This window comes from Oppia nitens, unplaced genomic scaffold (assembly GCF_028296485.1).
Source record: "Oppia nitens isolate AA-2021 unplaced genomic scaffold, nextdenovo-longstitch-racon4-pilon3 scaffold4_pilon_pilon_pilon, whole genome shotgun sequence".
Classification (NCBI taxonomy): domain Eukaryota; kingdom Metazoa; phylum Arthropoda; class Arachnida; order Sarcoptiformes; family Oppiidae; genus Oppia; species Oppia nitens.
In genome coordinates this window covers 7,792,870-7,797,500 of record NW_026533232.1, presented here as the reverse complement: position 1 = coordinate 7,797,500, position 4,631 = coordinate 7,792,870, and positions in this window count along the sequence as shown.

Genomic DNA, 4,631 nt, shown 5'->3' with positions numbered 1-4,631 from the left:
ATATTAATACTATGAATCATTATTTTATATATTAATTTATTATAATTAGAACCAGCAATGAGTCAAACAATTTTGTTATTTATTTTACTAAAATAATAACAACAATCATTATTTTGTTTTTCAGTAAAAAATAATTAGTTTAAAGTTAGACAAACTTTGAGAGAGAGAGAGAGAGAGAGAGAGAATGAGTGTGAATTTGTGTCAGTTGTTTGAAGCAAATGAATTGTTAAGCAATTTATTAGTTGCTGAAGAATCCCCTTTTTTATCGATAGTACAGCATATTTGGTATGAGAAGCCACACACAAGATATGCTAAATCAAAGAGTCATATAATTAATTATAACATTGATGTGTGTATAAGCCTTTAAATTTTGCCACTATTAATCTGTTTTATATCATTAATTTGCTGTCCATTAAAAACTATTGAAATAAATTTTTGTTGGTATTGCATTGCGTTTAAAAAAAAATTGTTTTTAAATGATTTTAAAATTAATTAAAGAAAAATATTTTATAAGTCATGAGAGAGGGAGGGAGAGAAAGAGAGAGAGAGAGAGAGAGAGAGGCCTTATCCGTGAAATATTGTCCTGTTTTGGGACTAATCTTTCATAAAATTATATAATAACTCATTGATTTCATAAAAACTAATAAATTTATTGCCGTAATATTTAAAAAAAAAATTATTTTATATGAATGTAAAAGTAATTAAAATATTATATTATTAAGTTTAATATATTGTTACATTTACAAAACTTTATACACAGTATTATAAATTATTTAGTGAGTTTTGCTATGTATAACAGTAAAACATGACTATATAAAGTAATTGTTATTACAAATTTACAAATACCTGTATTTAATTCATTATCTCGTTTACAAATCATATAAATTATGATCAGTGAGTCATTTATATTAAAGTTATAGAAATAAATTGCAAAAATCATTAAACTATTAGTACATTAATAATTACAATTTATATCTTTAAATTAATGCCATATATTCAAATATATTTCTTATATTGTAATATTTAATATACAAAATTTTACTTAATTTGTTTAATTAATATATGTAAGACATTTGATATTTTAATTTTCCTATATTGTTGTTTGCACTGTCAATATATAATAATATACTTGTAATTAAAATAAATATTTGTTCATTATTATACATTAATAAATATAATAATATATTTTCATTTTTATACAAAAACAGTATAATTAATTTAACAACAACAACAATAAAATAATAATAACATACTATTAAATGGTGTTTCCTTATATTAATATATCCCTTAAACAAATTGTTTCTATCGTATGTTTTTTTATTTTATTTTTATTTTACATTTTTTTTGCTATCAATAGACAAAATCTAGATTTCAATTTCATATTCATATAAAAAACACAAATTTCTCACATTATTTGCCAACAAATAGAGTGTCAGTAATGTTATCATTGATGTGTCGACCAATGCACGCAATTTTACATTTCATTTTTTCTTTAATGTCTACAGACATACGTGTAAATTGATATTTAGTTTAGTTGTTAGTGTACTGGTGTGTGTGTTGTACTGTATTATAGCAAATACAGTATTTAGAGTACAGAATAAAATAAAAATTATACAATAAAACATTATATATATAAAAGGGCCTTACATTAATCTCGCACACGCGGTTTTTGCTATAATTCTTAAACGGAGTGAGATATATTAATTTTGTAAAAAGAGTATTAAAAAGTGATTTACGCGTGATATTATAAAATATTAAATTTTTAATTTTGATCACGTGATCATATTTATTCTTGGATTTTTGCAAACCACTATATCACAACCTAAACTATAAATGCTATAATAAAATTTCAATGGTAAGTTTGTAATGCCTAAACTGGAAATTTATAGGAAGAAATAATTTTTAAAATTGGTTGCAGAATAAATTTTTTATGGCTTTTCAAACTTGTGGAAAAACACATTATATAAAATAGTCGAAAATAAAATGACGTTATTTATGGACAGTAGACACTTATTAGATAGAGATTTTAATACTATTGCTTATTCTAAAAACAAAATTTTTATATGTCAAATATTTTTTTAGATAATCAAATTTAATTAAAAATTGTATTATCGAAATATAATGTTGTGTTTTTTATTGTAATTTAATTATCTAAAAAAATATTTAACATAAAAAAATTTTGTTTTCAGAATAAGCAATAGTATTAATATCTCTATCTAATAAGTGTCTACTGTCCATAAATAACGTCATTTTATTTTCGACTATTTTATATAATGTGTTTTTCCACAAGTTTGAAAAGCCATAAAAAATTTATTCTGCAACCAATTTTAAAAATTATTTCTTCCTATAAATTTCCAGTTTAGGCATTACAAACTTACCATTGAAATTTTATTMTAGCATTTATAGTTTAGGTTGTGATATAGTGGTTTGCAAAGATCCAAGAATAAATATGATCACGTGATCAAAATTAAAAATTTAATATTTTATAATATCACGCGTAAATCACTTTTTAATACTCTTTTTACAAAATTAATATATCTCACTCCGTTTAAGAATTATAGCAAAAACCGCGTGTGCGAGATTAATGTAAGGCCCTTTTATATATATATATATATATACTGTATATAATACACATTATTATGTGTACTACAAATTTCTCTTTTATCCATAATGTCTAATGGACTGTACTATAAAAACTATTGATTTGCCAAATAATAAAAAATTGATACACAAAATTGATTGCTTGTCGTTGTTTTTCCTATTAACTCTCTCTCTCTCTCTCTCTCGCAAACACACACACACACACTCACTCATTGATATATTTGCTTTTTAATCAAAATCATATTTTGAGATTAATTTGTGTCGTGCGATACAATGTACATAATGTATAAAATAATTTATTGTACACTTGATGGTTGTACTACAATATATATATATATATACTGTACATTGCTTGTATACTGTATTAAATATATATTTTTTCAATTCAAGCCAACTTAAGTCAACTATTGAATATAATATAAATGTATTGAAGCAAATATTAGGAAACAACAATAAAAATAATAGATATTTTTTTGTTTAGTAAATGTTTGGTAAACCAAAAAAAAAGGATTTATATTTTTATATGATTTTCAGTTCATTGTATCGCAAACTGAGAGTATTCTTGCTGTACGTCAAATAAAACAGTGATTTTTTATAGGCATATCTGATACTTAATAACATAACTATTTGTGCATATTTGCCGAGATTATAGTGAAAAGATACCTGGGTGGGGCACACTTCATGCATATGCACTCATCATCAAGTGTTTTTGCTTATTGATTATACATTATAATCACATTTTTTTTTGTTTGAATTACATTCACAAGTTATTCAAAATCTCATAAATGATATTTGGTTTACATATGTATTGATTTTAGATTAATAATATTTTATTTTATACTAAGTTATTAGTATTTTGTCATATTTTACATTTTGTTGTTGAATATGATATAATCTGTGTTGTTTTTGCACAGTTTTACTGTATAATATACTGTATTATTAGTTTATTACTATTATTGTGATTAGTTTTTCTAACTATAAAAAATAGTTGCACTAATTGAGAAAAATTCAACTTAAATAAAATTTAAGAAATAAATTTTAGAGTCAATAAAAATATGACAAATACTACCAAAAAGTATTGACCAGAACAGGACATCAATGGAGACAATGTCGATAATATGGACATCGATGTGGACAGAGCTAAGAAAATTGTTGGTCTCAATGACAATGAATCCTATAGTTATCTCATTTATCTGACTCTTGTGTCCAACCGTTGGCTGACCGATATCTGTCTACATGAGTGGACAGTTTAGTTTTGCGACAGATTTATTACAATATTATCTACAAAAGTATTGTATCGGAAAACCAATATTCTAGAGAACCGAAACCTGAAACTAATGATGAAATTCACGAAAATGTTTATTAACTTTGAATACACAAAAAGATTGCCTGAAATAGAGTCACAAGTTTTTGTTTTGAATGAAGAATCGAAATAACAAGAAGTATCTGAGCCATGAATTGAGGTATTATTAGAGCAGTTGGTTCACCACTCCGACAGAGTTTGCAGCAAAAACTGAGACTCAAGACTGGTATGACTAAGAATGTGGAATAAGAAGACCATCTGATCTCTTTGACGACTCCAATGATCATTCATTTGGTGATCATTTAGATAGCAAACTATTGAGGAAAAGACTATGAAATAAGAGGTGATCTCTGAAAATAAAAACAGTTATTAATTGAAAATAAATAAAATTCCTGTAATTTTAGTTACAAAAACAATTTGTTAGTTTATTTAGAAATGATTTATTAAATATCTACACAAACATTAATTTTAATAATTTTACATTTATTAAAATTTATTAATAATGTGTTGCATAAATAAATTTATATTTATTTAATAACTAATGTTATATGAGTGCAGTAAATAATTATCAGCCAAACCACTGGTACACCCTATGTATTATAGTGTCAGTGACGGCATGTGTAGGGAAATGGATGCACGCGCTCTACATATTGCTATCTCTGAGTCTCTATCCTCCGATATGGCTATCATATACCAGCAAATAACATGAAACAACATTATATAATAA